General features: G+C 38.5%; 1 long non-coding RNA gene across 2 annotated transcripts; it reads left to right on the forward strand.

Annotated features, from left to right (window-relative positions):
- The first annotated feature begins 847 nt into the window (after positions 1 to 847).
- Positions 848 to 15,027, forward strand: LOC146766931 (uncharacterized). Of its 2 annotated transcripts, none has more exons than XR_014956784.1 (3): positions 848 to 987; positions 14,396 to 14,476; positions 14,901 to 15,027. It is a non-coding gene; the product is annotated as an uncharacterized LOC146766931 (long non-coding RNA). The 2 variants fall into 2 exon arrangements; XR_014956785.1 differs by lacking the exon at positions 848 to 987 and adding an exon at positions 7,151 to 7,287.
- Positions 15,028 to 16,861: the final 1,834 nt, after the last annotated feature.

Genomic DNA, 16,861 nt, shown 5'->3' on the forward strand with positions numbered 1-16,861 from the left:
AAAGATGTGGTTATGAGGTCAGCAAGGTAAAAACGCCATCTGCAGTGTGTCAGGTCTATGCTTAATTTACGCAATGAACTTCACCTCAGACATGAAATAAATGTCTTCCATGCAGCCACTGATAAGGAATATGGTGCTGGAGAGCAGATTCATTTGCTTTTTCCAAGGCTGGGAATAGCAAGGATGCATTAGCCACTGAGCAGCCTGCTCCAGTGCCTATCCAGCATCAGGAGGGCCTACTGTGCCTTTTATGTGAGGATTTTTCAACTCCAAAACATTAATTCTGTGGGAACCAGAAAATTCATCTGGTGCCCTTTACCTCAGGGTCACTTGTTAGAACATGTTCTTTCTGTCCTTAGAAAGAAAATCTCATGTTTTTCAGCACAGATATTGCAAACGTAATTATGCTGATACTTGTAGTTGGAGAGTTTCATTTCCTTGAAGTCCTTCTCTTTCCCCTGTCCTTGGAAAAACAGAAATGCAATTAGGAACTTGAATCGCTGTCCATTGGCTATTTATGGAAAGTTGGCACGCTGCTCACATGATCTTTATTTTTGCCCTTGAAAAGAACTAATGCACTCTTTCACTTTGCATGTAGTCTAGAATGAGCTTCTACCTCTTGTTTGCACTCTTTCAGAGAAGTCACTTTTTTCCTAAGAGAGGCTTAAAAATTAAAACCAAACCAGACCAACTTAAAGGGAAGGTCAATATTTAATAAGTCATAAATATATGCACAATATTAGTTTCAAGTAACTTCAGATTCTAGGATAAGAAGGGATTCTCAAATGAAATATTAATATTTTTTTTTTTTTTTTTTTTTTTTTTTTTTTGTAGGAACAAAAACATTTTGGGCCAAAAGGAATTTTTACATGATGCAGACACTTGCCAGAAAGGCAGGCATGGCAGGCAGCAAGTGTGGAATGGCTGTGTATTGCCAAGAGGCTCTGAGCAAGATGATGTTGCAAAGATATTCAGACACTTTGAGAGGTGAGTGGTGTAAAATGAACTAGAACAGGACAAAATCCAGTGAGGTATGTAAAATCCTATTCTGTCTGCCCACAGAGCTGTAAGAATAAATTTCCTTACCTGTCATCTGCTGAAGTTAGGCATTTTCTCTGCCTTTTGGTGAATGGAAATTATTTTTCACTCAATTTGTTTCTACAGCATCAGAAATAAAAGTTTTTTTATAACTCCCAAAAATACCTGTGCCTCTGCAAACAGGGAATGTGGGTTTCTCAGGTGAGTCTGGTGGTTCTCTCTGGTGAACACCTACATGTTGAAAGGCAAATGAGTTATACTAGATCAGCCTTTGCACTGTAGTACCAAAACCACAATAAGTGCACTGTGCATAAAGGTACAACCTCATGTAAGCATATAGGTACCATCAAATTCTACAAGTGCAAAAAAATTTGATATTTTTAGAAGGAAGTTCCTTCAAAAAGGAAACCTTTGCTGTAAATAGTCTATTTTAATAGATCAAAACCTGAGCTTAATGCGTTCTGATTTTAGCAATAAGCATGCTCTGTGATTTCCTCCTGGGAGCAAGCAAATTCATTGTGTTCGTGACATGTAAAAATATACAAGAAATTATACTTCTGAGGTTTCACATCCTTTCACAGTGTAATCAGAAGACCCAGGAGTAGATGTCTGAGCAATGATAGGAGTGCAGTGGAGTCATATGTTTCCCATGGAAATCATTTGTGACTTCCCTCTCTTTACTGCCACACATCTTCAAAGCACAAAACCAACTTGTATTTTAAGCAGAACAATTATTTGCTTTACATCAAAGTTTTATGTAGCCCTTAATTCAAGCTGCATTTCAAAGGAGTGAAGTTAAGGGAGGTGTCTGTAACACATGGGTGGTGAAGTTTTCCATTCCTGGTACACTTTCTATTGATAGATCTTGACATACTTTACAAACATTAATAACTCAGATGCTTGCCAAAAAGAAAATATGGTTTGCTGTTTCAGAAGAAGAATTATTGCCAATTCCTTCTTCTTTTGCAGAGAATTGTAAGAGCAGTCATCTCTACATCTCTACATCTGCTGTGTAATTGCAATGTGATTATGGTCTGATTTATCTCCAAGTGTTTCAGTTGAAGTGTCTGGGTCATCTAATCCTATATTTTTTATTTTTGCCTCTCAGGACCTTTTTTGCTGCTTGTGTTGTTTCTATGAGTCAGAGTTTTGAGTTGCTTTTATTTTTACTCTAAGACTCTATTAACAGAGATAACTATTGAACATAGGAAACCCAAGTTTTTTGATCCACATGTTAGACAATTTGTTTCTCCCTCAAAAGAATAGGTCAGTGTTAACTAGTAAAAAAATGGAAATGAATATTATTTTATTTGTGCTGATTGGCTCATAGAACATCTGGAAGCCTTGTGTAACTGTGTTCAGTTTGTCACAGTGGTGACAGTGGCCCTCCTGTACTGTGGGACTCTTAGTTCTGTCTGTGAAATTGCTGTTTCTGCACATTATTTGCAGAATAATGGTTGTGAACATTTTACTTTTGAAATTCATATTCAGTCCAAAACTTGTATGAACACATTGTTTCTGTTTTAAGGAAAGTTTAAAATGGCTTCATGTCTATAATGAATTTACACTAAACTACCCATTTGAGCCATTCTGTCTACACTTTCAGGAACTGTATGCCTTCCTAGGACAACAGGTGAGTGCAGTTGGTTTTCAGGGTTACATTTACCTCACAGCCCTTTACAAAGGGCTCTTTAGACTTGACTGTTTTTAAATGGAATTAGGTCCTGATTATGTCCAAAAACAAAACTAAGGCAAAAATTGTTTTCTTTTGTACTCCTTGTGGCCAGGAGCTAAAGCAGCAGAAGTGTTTTGTTTTCCAGGCCACTGATGCACCAGTAACAGCCAGCTCAGGGCTGTCAGCTCTTGCAGATAATAACTGTGTCTTCCTGCTTGTGTGACTGAGATGGGCAAAGGCTCCTCTCAGAAGAGGGAATCCTCTCTCCTCAGCCCCAAACCTCCATCTCAGCTAAAACCCCAGGCAGGACCAACAAATAAATATTTCTTTTTAGCATCTACCTCTTTCTCAGTGCTGTTAACATTTCTATTTTATAGTTTTACTTTAAACCTCCATGTTTTCTTTTTGTACTTACAGACTCTTGATTCTTTAGCAAGATGAATTTCTTTCCAGGCCAAGAGAGGTGTTTAGGGAAGAGAAATAAAAGTGGAGTCTCTAAGGAGTCCAGTTTAAACAGTGTGCTTTCTTCTTATGTCTTCAATTGCCTGAGACATCTCTGCCTGCCTTCAGACTGGCTTGTTTGTTCAGACTGAAAGAGTTGCTGGAGTCAAATCCAAGGGGAATAACAAATATTCCATTAACCCCATTGCATAGTCCAGTCCTCCCACGTGTCACTCCTCAGTGCCTTTCTTTGAGGGCTAATTTCCGTAGCAAGGGACAGAAAAACTTGAACATTTAAATTGTTTCTAGCTAGAAACCAGAGCCCAGTGGAAAGCATCATTCCCTTATTCTCCTTCACTTGTGGATGGGGTGAATTTGCATGCTCTGCATTTTTTTTTCCTTTTTATATTTCTCTTTCACAATGGATTTTGGGTCAGGATGGCTACGTGGTGTTGCTGAGGGCAGGAGAGCTGCTTCCATGCCCAGCCCTATGAAATACATGTTGTCCCATGAAAAAAGCCAGCTCTGCAGAGCTGGAGGAAGGAAATACTTTTCCTGTTTTGTATTGGCCCCAGACACTCTAAATCTACTTTTGTGATTAATTTAGCTAAGTGCCATTTGAGAGATGTATATATTGTTAATCTCTGAATGTCTTTCCTCTTTGGAATTTAAACATGGTATGAAATCCTTGGTACAGGAACATTTTTTAAATAAAAAAAGTTATATTTTTTCTTAGTCATACAGTTACCACACATCACAAATGGGAGGTTAAAACACTCAGTAAAAGGCCAACTTCATGCTTTCTATGTTATTTTACAGTGAGCTTTTTTTTCAAAAAGCAGATTTTATCCTAGACAAAAGTTGCTTTTATAGACAGCTTCTGCAGGATGAGGCCACATGACACAAGGTGTGCTTTGTAGGAAGTAAATCATTAAGGATTGTCTGTGTTTCTTGTTGTGTTTCTTTGTGTGGCTCCAGAGGTCTTTGTGGGAATATATTCCACTGAAATAACAGAACCACTTTATCTACTGTGTGATTAATTCTTTGGCAAAATAATTAAATAAGTGAGGTAAGAAAAAACTTAATGGAAAAACTGAAAAAAAAAAAATCCCTGTTAAAATGGGACGAGGGAGCACTAAAATGAAGACTGCGCATTGCTCAATAGTTGTTTTGGTTTTTTGTGGTTAGTCAAACTGTCTTTCCCTGCACAAATGAGGATTGCTAAGCATGAAAGATCCTCTTTTCTAAGCAATCCATGCCACAGCTTATGTGCTGTGTCAGCTTTCTCACCACTTTAGGTACTGTGAGCAGCAGAGAACTGCTGTCACTTGTGACTGGTTCAATGACCATGAGTAATGGTTAAGGAATAAAAATGACCTTCAAATCATATGATTTTGATCTGGAGAATATGTTCTTAGAATTAAGGCAAAGTTTGGCATGTTTTTCAGCTTTCATTTACTATAAGACAAGATATTTCACATGGCAAAATATGAATTTAAAAAACATGTGTGACAAATTAAAAACTAGAAAGGATTAAATGAAACTGCTTTGGTATATTGTCCACAGCAACGTTATTGTCCTATGCAAGATCAGCATCCTCAGTAGTGTAAGTATTTATGGGTCGTAATTTTAGCTTTAGTCTTTGGGATTTAGTCTTTAGTCTTTGTGGCCTCAAAACTGTCTCATTTCATATGATAATTTGAATCTACCACTATTTGTCTACTATGTAAGCTTTTGATAATAAATTTGGATTGTTTTAGTTTCTCCAGAAGTGAAAGCAAACCCTGTGTATTGAAACACCACCAGTGTGCTTGGAGGCATTGCTGCTCATTCAAGCACTGGTGCTTCCAGCTGGATAGGTAGTAAGAGGCCTTTGTAACCCAGTACAGGATTTTCCTAATCCTTTATATACATAGAGAACCGATTTTTTTTCTCTTATTTTTTTAAAAGGCTGTAGGTTTAAAAGCTTTTCAACTGTAGGATACACAGAACAGGTTTCTCAACCTTAATTGGATGCTTAATTCTCCAGCAGAGAATCCTTAAATTGTGTGGTAATGCAGAGTTACCCAAATAATCCCAAGAATGAAGTCTTTAGTAAGTCCCTGACACAGGCTAAGGCTTTTCAAGGAGTTGTATTTTTTCCCCAATTGTTCATAATTTATGATTCATAAAATCCTTAACTGCTGAAATATTGCAGTGAGATCTTGTGCCAGCTTCCCTAAGGATGCAGAAAGTTTATATCAAATGTTACATTATTTTAATGCCATGGAGTAAGATTCCTCATCCTTTTGGTGGCAGCCTCACTTGCAGGTTTGTGGATGTGTGATATCATTTCTCTCTTAGAATTAAAAGGTTTGAGCTTCCTGCTCCCTTTACAAGCCTTAGCTCCTTGTCAGGAGTGCCTGCAGTAGATAACAGCTCCTGCTGTGTTAGGTAATGTGTGTGCTCCTTGGAGACAGTGCAGCCCAGGGACCTATGGCTGCCATGACTCTGAGAAAGGCTCCATTCCATATGCTTGGAGATAGAGAAGTCTATTTATCATGGAAAATGTGAAAAAGCATCTGTAGATATGCACGGTATTCCAAAGCTGTAAATTCTTCTATGCCACGCAAGCTTAACAAATACAAAGTACAAATATAATTACATGCCTGATTGCCTTGAGCTGTTGTTATGTGCTACAGGCATGAACCAAGGAAGATCAAGTCCCTGTTTGTTCAGCTGAGACTTTTGGATCTTCTTTGCCCAACTTCTCTATCTGATTGAGCTCATGGGTGTCAGCAGTGTTTGTTTGTAGGCTTGGATGTGGCTGTAGGCACAGGCAGCTGACCTGCTGTCTAGTTAGCTTTTCTTTTGGTAGATCTTGGAGAGATAAAGACTGTCATCAATTTTTATACACCAGTAGCATGTGCTTCATGTTTTGGAACCTCTTCACCTTAGGTGGTGTTGGAAAACCAGAAGCTGGTTGAGCAGCTGTGGTACCTACCTTGTTGACATGAAATTTCTCTCTCCTCTCCTACCCTCATTTCCACTCTCTGAAAGGATCTAGAAGTCCCTGATTTTTGCAAATGTATATATAAGTAATTCCTAATGCATCTGAATTGTCCCAGTAAATTGAATTAGACTAACTTTCTGTGCTTGAACTCATGTGGAAGGACTGGGTCTTCTAATTGTAACTTTAGTGCTGTTAAAGTTCTGAACACAGAGACTGAGAAAAATACAGATCTTACTTAGACTAGTGAAAATCAATGAACTAAAACTGCATCTGGTACTGTAGGAATAACTTGTCTGGTAAAGTGAACGTTTTCTCTGGCTGGTCAAATTCAAATTAATTAACAGTGTCCCTTGGTCTGCTGCGCTACCTTCCCTGCACATACAACCTTATGTAGGTACAGTCAGGGCTTGATTTGGAGGCAAGTACTTATTTAGTGCACGGAACTACCATTATTAGCAAGCTAGCTTTGGTTAGAATTGCTTCTTTTTATCCTTTTTAGTACTATCTGCCCCATTGTTTTAGAAAAATTAAACTTAGAAAATAAGAAATTTTCTGTGTACAACATCTGGTTCTGATTAACCACTTTATTTTCTGAATAGCAGTGGAACGTATTCAGCAAATCAGTGTACAGTCCACAAATGTGGTATTAATTAGTGAGGTACATGCTTTGGACTTGGCTGCCACCAGCTCAGTGGTTTCGGAATATGTTGATGCATTGCAGAGGGTTCCTGATTTCTATGGCTACCTCCCAGCTGGGAGTTGATATTGCTTAAACTAAATACAGGGAAAAATACTGAAGGAAATACATTCTCTGCTAGACTATGTGTTTATGGGGAGCTCACAGGATCATTTTACATTTCTGTAGAGAAAACTCAGAAGTAATTGGCTCAGTATTATAGGAATATATTTTAATTACAGGCATTAAATTTAGTGTAAATAAAGAGCAGTCAGTTTTCTAGTAATGTCATAGTAGATAAATTAAAAACCAAATAGTCCCAAAAGTTGCATTTCCTCTTTCAAAGTAACCAGTTGCTTTCAGAGGGCAGGAATAGACACCATTGAAAGAACTGAATGGAACAAATGGTTAGAAAAATCTGTCTAGGCAGGGATATCTGCCATCAGAAGAGTGATACTTGCAAAGGTAAGAAATTCTTGGCTTGGTTTATGGAATATACCATTGACATGTCAAATTGCTTTGAAGAGGTACTACACATATCTAAAATGTATTGTACTTTTCCATCTTTTCATATTCTCTGGCTGAGGACAGCCCTGGGACTGTTTTACATTAGCGATGGGTACTCTGTTTCCTTCCAGCCATCCTGGGGGCTCCAACCAGTCCTGCAGAGCTTCCCTAAACTGCCAGGTGGGATTTGCCATGTCCCTCTGAAGGGAAGGTGCTGTAAATCCAGCACCCACTCACACCTGTGGGATGTGTCACATTTGCAGGACTAACAGAATAAACCCAGACCCACTTGTCAGGCTACTCCTGCAGTGTTTTCCCTCTTTTAAATAGTAGAAGTGTAACAGAACTGTGTCCTCTGGAAACTGGAGGCTGAAGGTAGATTTACTGTCAAGAAAACCTTTCAGAATATTTAACTCTTCTTTTACCTCTAACCATTACACACAAGTGTGGTGTGCCTTCCAGCCCTTGCTTCCAGATACAGCTGTAGCAAAAGAGTACAAAAAAAATTAAATTAGTTAATTGCTAATAGTCTACAAACATTTGAAGGATGCTGTGAACTTTACAAACTATTTTTTGAGGTTACTCATTACTTCAATCAATTAATGTTTGTTTAAATGCAAACACAGCTGTTTTGTAGGGTTGTTTGGTTTTTACCCCATGCATGAGGTACTTAGAAACTGAGCAAATGATACACTTCGGGTTAACAAACCCTATTTCTCCAAAGCCCATAATCTCAAATGACAAGTATTATTGCTCTTACAACTGGGGCCATGAGGGTGGATGGGAAATCAGCCTGGATTTTTGTTGTTTTTTTCCTAATGTTGTTGCCTTTTGGTTTGTAACCCTCAAAGCCATAAAATTCATAAACCTGAGCCTCCAGTAATGGCTTTCAAGATGGACTTTGTCTCCATCAATGTGCCAGGAAGAGAGACAAATATATTGCAGTGTCCCCCCTGTGCCATATCTGGAATATATATTTGGCCTTACCAGCCCCAACAAACCTGGTGCTGACTCTCATCCCTGCTAGTGCCAGTGACCACACACAGCCTCCTTTTGCCCCAGATGATGTTTGTGCTCTGTTTAGACAGCAGACATCCCTGGTATTAAAAGACAGGCTTTACCTAGTCTAAAGAAGAAATTATAACCTTTTTTCCTCTAAAATCTTGACTAGCCTAATATTTGCCAGTACCTTTCAACCTCTCTGATCTGCAGTATGTGCATTGTAGCCCTATTTCACTATGTTTTTACAGAAAATAGCCTCAGAAATACCTGTTTTTTTGAATCTCAGTAACAGCCTTCCAAGAAGGCTCTTCAGCATTTCTGAATTGTTCATTTTTCCAGTTTTCTGCTATTTTTAATTCCCTTAAACAGATATTTCTTTAATTTACAGTTTTGCTTTATGAACATGAAAACCTAACCTTTTTGTGGGCAAACAGTAAATACAGGATTAGCAAATTTGCACAATGGCTTGGTTCACATTTCATTCTTTGCAGTGTGATCTCCTTAACGAGTAGTCAAGTTGAATTTGGAAAATGAATACAGGATTAAAAAAACCTGCTTTGTACCACTCAGATTCTACTTTAGAAATAATTAGTTTTGACTGGATCTAATAAAAAGGTAGGCTTTTCAATTTATAATTTTGAATTTAATGTTTCCTATGGAATTTCTTACTCTTCTAATTTCTTGAGAAATAGCAGCACCTAAAGATCCCATGATTATTTCCTTGGAACCCTGCTGATTTCATTCTTACTAAATTCTATAGATTTGAGCCTGTAGTTATTATGAAACTTGAAGGAAAATTACAATTAAAGTAATTATTTCAGTAAAATGTTAGGAAAATTAACCTAATCCCTATTGTTAAGTGGACAGATTTTTTTTTCCCTATGGAGAAAAAAGTTATAACAAATAATTCATTAAAAGTTTTAGTTTCTGAGTTCTGTTAAGCTGTTAATAGTTTAAATTTTATTTTTATGAGATCCACATTCGCATTAGTCTAGATGTGGTTTGATTGTAACTCTTGAATCTCTTTTAAAAAGATGTCAGAAACAACCACATGATTTGGATTCCTTAATGAAGGCAGCCTACTTACTTAGGTCTGCTTTCTTGTAATGAATGTTTAGCACATTAACCTGAGCACAATGGTTTGTTCCACATTTCAGGCTGGATACCAAGCTGCTGTGAGCCCTTCTGTCTCTTGCATTGTGTTTGATTTTTTGGGAATGGGTGAAGTGTGCAGGATTGGAAACAGCAAAATTCACTATTCCTGTCAGGGCTTTGCTTGGGCAAACTGCACCTCACCTCTGAGAACCACCCATGTGATGTCCAGAGCCTGCTTATATGTGGAAATCAGAACAGAAGCAAAACAGTTTCCAGATGCCATCCATATTTTCCTTCTAAAACTTTGATTTTTTTTTTTTTAAGAAAAAATTGTATTTGTGTAACACTCTAGGTCCTGTGAATTTGGAGCAAACTAGTAAGATGGTAATTAAAACAACAACAGAGATCAAAATAGATGAAAGTAAGAACAGCAGATGCTACAGAAAAGTCTTGCAGAATAAGACTTCAGTAAATCTAAAGGAAATGAGTATCAGTTCTATAAAGCTCCAACTGATAACCATGGGAATAAAAATTAAAGCAAAAAGGGATCTTCTACAAAAATAAAAAAATCAAAGCTTAGAGTAAAACCCAGAGTCAAACCTAACTGTTGCTCAGAATCAAACTTTGTTGTTCTCTGTGGTGCATTCTGCTGTGTTGCACATGTAGAGTTTTTGTGTCATCTCTGGTTGAACACCTTTTCACTAATTACTGTAATAAAACACAAAATTTTAGTAATCTTTCAAATCCATTTGATGTGCCTGCAGGAAGCCTCCTTTCTGTTCTTTCCTAATTATTTTTATTTAGAACAATGACCTAGACTGAATTGGTTAGATTTCATTCTTTGGCATATGTTTTGAGTCAATAGATCAGCGGGGTCTTAATGTGAGATTCTTGTCCCTGTGCATTTGTGCCTGATCATCTGGATCCTCTTCCATCCCTGGTACTGCAGGTGGCCCAGTGTGTGAGTACAGGGAAAAGGCTCAGCTGCTGCCTCTCCCACTTGGCATGACTGCCTAGGGGGGAGTTGTACAAAAGGAGGGAATTGATTTCTGCATTGCTTCCATGAGAAAAATGAAACCTCCTGCAATTTCTCTGTGTGCGTCTCCCTCACCCCTGCTCCCCGTCCAAACAACTTTTGAACTCTTTGGTCAGTTTTGGCCCTGCTGGATCAGGAGGTTGCACTGCAGGGAGTTAATTGAGATGAACAGTTGCTCAGAGGAGTCTCCAAGAACATCCCAGTGAAGAGGAGTCTGTGGCTCAGCAGCAGAAGATTCGTACGGAAAAGAGATGTGAACACTCCAGGTAGATAAAAAGTAGTCATGATAGAGCAACCCAAACCCAAGAAATTAGGGAAAAACTAGCAATATTGTGCTGTATATAGAACTTCTTGGGTTTCTTTCTCCTGAAGCTGTAAGGAATGGGGTTTTTTTTAGCCTGTTCCCTTTTGCTGTTCCTTTGCTTGCTGACACTACTCTTGCAACTTGAGCAGCACCTGTGAGTCTGCAGATTCCTTCTCTCTTAACAAAGAGCTAAGCATCCTTAAAATTTATTTCTCTGGATGCAGGATTTCAGTGTTATACATCACACAGTTGTATTTAGTCTGGAAAACTATTTAAGAACTTCTGAACTTTTTTGAATGTAAATAGGAAGTTCTCCTTTTTTGACATGTTTGTGTTTGCATTGGTATCCATCTCTAAGCTGAGGTCTCAGCCATGGTTGTATTATATTTATCTATCTATAGAGATCTTTGCAGCATTTCTACAGGATCTACTGATCTACTGAATTGTTTTACCTGAACTATAGAAGTGGCTGGATTTACCTCTGAGCTGAGAGAGGCAACTGTAAATGTCCACTATTTGTATATCTCAACCCATCTTTAGTTATTTTGTAATTGATTCTACTTACATTGCATTACTGCAAGTTGAAATGTATTTTGGAACATTCTTTGCTGGTTAATTGGAAAGCTATTATTTATGGCTTCCAGATGATTTGCACTGGTAGGCATTCAGGGTGGTTTTCTGGCTTCATTTAACCTGTTGATTTAGAAGTGGGTATTTATTTTGCAATTGATGTGAGTTTTTCTTTCCACTTAATCCTTGAGATCAGCTAGTAGATTTCATAGAAAAGGAAAGATAAACTGTCTCTGTATCCTGAGCCTACTCACAGAATATGCAGTCCAGAAATAACATGCTGTATATGCTATAGCAAGCACTATGAAAATTTTCCTTTCCTACAGATGTGATAGTTCTCAGAAATCCAGCTTTCATTTGTGCTGTGCCAGGTGAAAAAGGGCTCCTTTCATGATGGACTATTTCACGGTTTAAATAGTCTCTTTGTATTAAGAGCTCATGCACTGTTTTTCACTCTTCATATTTTTGGTAGTTTTCCTTCTTTGAAGTGATAGGGGAAATGGAGCAATCTGCAGCTCATAAGAAAAGCCATAAGGCCAAAGTGATGTGCCCTGGGACTTGCTCTTCACTGTCTTTGCAGCCCTGATCCCAACAGTCCCTGTGCTCCTGCTCAGTCACAGGGCAGCAGCCCAAGGTGTCAAACACACTCTGATCTTCCTTTTGCTCCTTTTGAGGCAGGATTTAGCTGTCTTTCATACTGAGAACTTATTTTAACATAATTTTAACTAATAAGGTGAACTTCATGCTACGTTAAGCTTCATTTTCAAAGTAGAAAAGGAAGAGAACTGTGAAAGATGTTCCTGCTTTCCCTGTATTTCTTCCATAGAAGAGCTAGGACTGCAAGTAAGAGTAGGGAGCAAGGAAGCTCAAGGGGCGGAGGAAACATGGCCTGAACAAAACCTGTTATTACAGAAGTGTCTGACTTTGGTGAAAATTATATATTGCTTTTGACTAGCAAATTTTACAAAATAGCAAAGTTACTTTATTATTTGTAAAGTCAGTGACTAAAAATGAAAGAGAGAACATCTCAGATAATGTTGGAGAGTTTGTTTGTTTGTTGTCTCGGTTCACTGATTTGAGGACGAAATGAAAACTCCTTTGGTCACTAAAGGAAATCAATTAGCCAAGATATTCAAAGCTTTGATCACAGTTTTGAATCTAAAAATAAAATAAACAAACTGCAAACATAGGTTGAGGCATCAATAACAGTAACTGATAAACCAGCTTTATGGTTAGGATAATTTAGCTAGTTTAAAATAAAGGAGCTAGCAGTATAAGAAAGCCATTTTGAAAAACTGGCAAAAACTCTTGCTTTTCTGGGCACTACCTTCTACCTATGCCTTTGTTGCTGTTCTCATGAAGAAATTAGATGAGTTGATGGCTGCAATGTGTGTTCTTGAATGATAAGCCTAATTCTTAGTTACACAGCTACATCTGGAAAGGTCAACAGAAGACAAATGATACTTCCTTACATGTTAAAAAGTTCACAATTCCTTAAGAGTTTTCATTTTAGAAGCTAATAGAATAATCACCCTCAGCAGTTTATTGTCATCAGTCTAAAAGTATTTTCTTTGAACTGCTGGCGACTGTTTTATTTGTTTATTTACCTATTATTTAGGGAGAGGAGGAAGAGGGTGTAAGGGGAAACCAGGAATTGCTGCATGAGAGCTGAGCTGAGTTGGGTATCACACCAAACAAACATGTCTTGGGAATGTTCTAGGTGTGGTTGCAGCTCTCCTAGCACAAGGGACAGGCTCTGGGACAAACGAGTGAGGTTTGGGTGTACAGCATTAAAACTTCATGTTCTGAGCATAGAAAAACCTCTTGAAGAAAAATCCTGCCTTGGTCTCATTGGAACTGCAATTCTGTGAACATCTTAAACTATTTATTCATGTATTATCTGGTTTCGTTATACACAGATTTTTTCCCTCCAGCCAGCTCCTCACAAAGGCAGTGGGAGCTTGTGTTGGCACAGGAGATGCAGCAGCAGGCAGCAGATGTTAGCTGGGAGGTGGGAATGCTTCTTTCCATGGTGGCCACTTATGTGCTCAAAGCATTTGAGAAAGCCACAGCCTCAGGAACTGCTGATACACAGGTTCCAGAGCTCTGTGGTAACTTTGCTTACAGCCACATTATGGTATTTACCTAAAGGGCTTTGCTCCCTCCATTACCAACAATATTAACAAGAAATTCTTTGTAAGAAGCTTGGGCTAATTCACTTTCAAACCACACATACAACTCAGAATACTGCCCTTGCAGTATTTTAAGATTTGGTACTTTACCTTGTTGTAGGCAATGTGACTTTGTGACCCTGGACTATAAAGTGAAAGGGTGCTTTGTCAGTGATTTCTGAAGAGTAGGGATTTCACCCTGAATTGGCTTTACAGTACAAACACAAATATTGTTCATTATTTCTGATAATGATTTCATCTGGTGAAGAGACCCTACTGTGACAAGCTCACCCCTTTATGTTAATGAACTAGTTAAAATGCAGAGCTGTTCAGAGTATTATTTAAGTGTCTTTTGCAACCTTAGAGAGGAATGACCTTGCTGCCCTGGCTAAATTCCAGTTTACATCATTACAGCCTACTATTTAACTCCTGAAGGAAATGCTGTGCAGAGGCCAAAGTTAAACCTGCACTGTTCAGTCTGAACTGGGATATCCACAAAAACCAGCGCTCTGCAGGGATTCTGCACTGGGAGAGGGGTTTGCTGAGAAGCACTGGGGTGTTAGCTGACATAAAAATTACTGCCTTTGCTTCTGCCATCACCAGAAAGACTCAGATACTAATGGTAATCAGCAACGAGTACAAGCCAGAACTGAGAAAGAACAGGCTTTAGGACCTTCCAGAAATCTTTTAAGTGACCCTGACAAGTTTTGCACTTGAAATTATAAATTAGTCGGAACAATATTTAACCTGTAAGCAATTAGCCCAAAGAAGGGCTGAAGGACAGTTCTGGTGTTGCTAAGGCCCAGGGAAAAGTAAAAATAAAAGTTAAACGGGATGTTATTTTATTTAAAGGAAATAGAGTAGCATGCTTTAATTTTTTTTCTACAGATTCTTATTGAAGAATGGCACAGAAATTTTGCAGGAAAGGAAGATTACTTTTATTAGGAAAAACTGTGCCTGTCAGAAAAGGTAAGCACTGAACAGATCCCATACATAGAATAGCTTTTATCAGAGGTCTGCAAAATTAGACTAGCTAGCATCTGTCAAGAATAAATATACCTCAGTTCCTCTGCTATGGGGCAGAAGGTCTGTTCAGGTTTCTCTGAGTTATATTTGAAGCTGTTGTTGTTTTTCTCTGTCCTATTCTCTGCTGGTTCTAATTCTGGCTGTTAGCATGTGCTTTAGAAGGCTCACTGCAGACTGGGATTTGGCAGATTGAGGTATCTGAAAGAGCCTCCCCAGGGTCAGACACACAAATGATTGTTAGGCTGAAATACAAAGATCCAGGTGATCCTAAAACATGCAGCAAAATTTGCAGGGTTTTTTTCCCCCGTTCTTGAACTCAAAAATCCATAGCAACTACAGTTTAGTAATATCAGCCTCTTTCTCATAGCTTTCCTGCCAAGTCTGCCCACCAAGGACAGGGCACGTGTTGGAGCTGCTGTTAACCAATATCTGGTTTGGGCCTCACAAAATGCCACTGGAGAGAAGTGATTTTCAGTCTCTGTGGAACTACACTTGACTGGAACAAATGGGCTAAAATTACTGGCCACCTCTTCAGCACTTAGAGCAACACCTGAGCAGTCTCAGAGGAGCAGCCCCTCAGTCAAAGCCCATTGCCACAATGTGCTCCATAAGACCTTGCTTGTATATTTATTTTTTGTAATGCTTGCCTTAGCTGCTGCATTTTCAGACCCTCATGTTTATCCAACCACTTGTCTGAGTGGAAAATTTGGGAAGTAAACAAGTTCCCTTCTAGGCACCTGCCATCCTCGTGTGTTCTGTCCCTCAGCCTAAATAAAGCTGTGACTGCTTCTGTGAATCACTTTCCTGCTGTGTGCACAGGGCACCCACAGGTATTGAACACTGACCTCCACACATGCAGAGGTATTTTCTTACCTGTTGTATTTATCATGTAACTGGAATAATGAGATTAAGTTCAACCTTCGTCTCTATGGTCTTTTGTGTCAAATCTTTCTATAAAAGAATAATATCTTATAACATAGCCTTTAGAAGGAAGAAGCAGAAGCCAAAAAAATCAAATGAAGATTTGACTTAGGACATCACAGTAAATACAGGGACTGATATGGCTACTGAGATACACAAGATTGAAACAGCAGAGAACTGTTTTAAAACTAAAGCATTCCAAAACAGCCACAGACAAATCAGTAGCAGCACTCCCTCTGCATTCTTTATTCTTGTAATTGCAGTATCAGACAGAAGGCATTTTCTAAAAGGCTGGTCAGGAATGTGCCTATTAACTGCAGTAAAACTGTAACCAGAAATGTATTTCCTTCTTGAGCAGAAAAAACACACACAGGGAACAACAAAGTGAGGGCCCTCTGATATCCCAGTACATTCAGTCTGCTAGGAAAAGCAAAACCAAGTCAGTAATGACAAAAGATTTAAGTCTAAAAGCTGTATCTTGCTGAAGATTTCTAACACAGTGCACTACTACCTGAACACAAAACTGAACTGCACCTTCACGTGCTGACTTGCACGTGAGCTGTCTCTTGCTCATACCAGCTTGGCTTCCAGGAAAGCACTTGACTTTCACAGGAACATGTGAATTCAAAAAACCCCACATGAACAGATATTAAGGTTTCCTCCTTTAAAGCCACACTTAAATGTTGCTGACACAGTACCACCACCAGGCTTTAATGCAGCACTTTTGCAACAACATGTGTATAGATTCCTGATTAACTCATACTTGTTTTTTCACAGAGCTGAAGTCTGATGCTATTTAAGGAAAAATACAAAAACCTTTCAGTGTGTCTTTCCTAGTATGATGCATATTTTGGAGGGAGACTATATGTACTTTTTATTTTCCTGTACTTTCTAATGTTTCCGAGTTTTCAAAACCTAGTATTTGTCAGTTACAGTCTTAAATAATTTTCTCTATTTGTTCTGTAGAAACTTTGCATTTAGGGAAAAATCCACTGGGTCCAAGGTTCTGAAAAGGCGGTATCAGTTTCAGCTCTGCAGGCAAGAGGGACAGAAATGAAAATTGCTAACATTTGGGGAGCTGTGATTTTTTTTTGCTTCAGCTGCATATACCATGAGGTTATCTAAAAAGCTGTTATACAAAGGGAGAAAAATACAAAAGCAGAAAACTGGCCAGAATTATGATAGGCCATGTTTTCCTTCTCTCCCTGTAAGTGTGATAGAAGTAAGAGGCATGAACTTACAGGCAAACTAACTTTGGAAAACTTGTACAGGTTTTAAAATGTTATTTTTCTGCATACTAAGGCCTAAACAGGAAAGAAAAATGCCTAATGATTAAAAACTTTCCTTAAAATTCTCAGTAATACTAGTCCTAGTAAGTGATCTACGATAGAAGAAAACCTGCCTCAC

The sequence above is a fragment of the Lonchura striata genome, chromosome 7 (genome assembly GCF_050655825.1).
Source record: "Lonchura striata isolate lonStrDom1 chromosome 7, ASM5065582v1, whole genome shotgun sequence".
Taxonomy (NCBI): domain Eukaryota; kingdom Metazoa; phylum Chordata; class Aves; order Passeriformes; family Estrildidae; genus Lonchura; species Lonchura striata.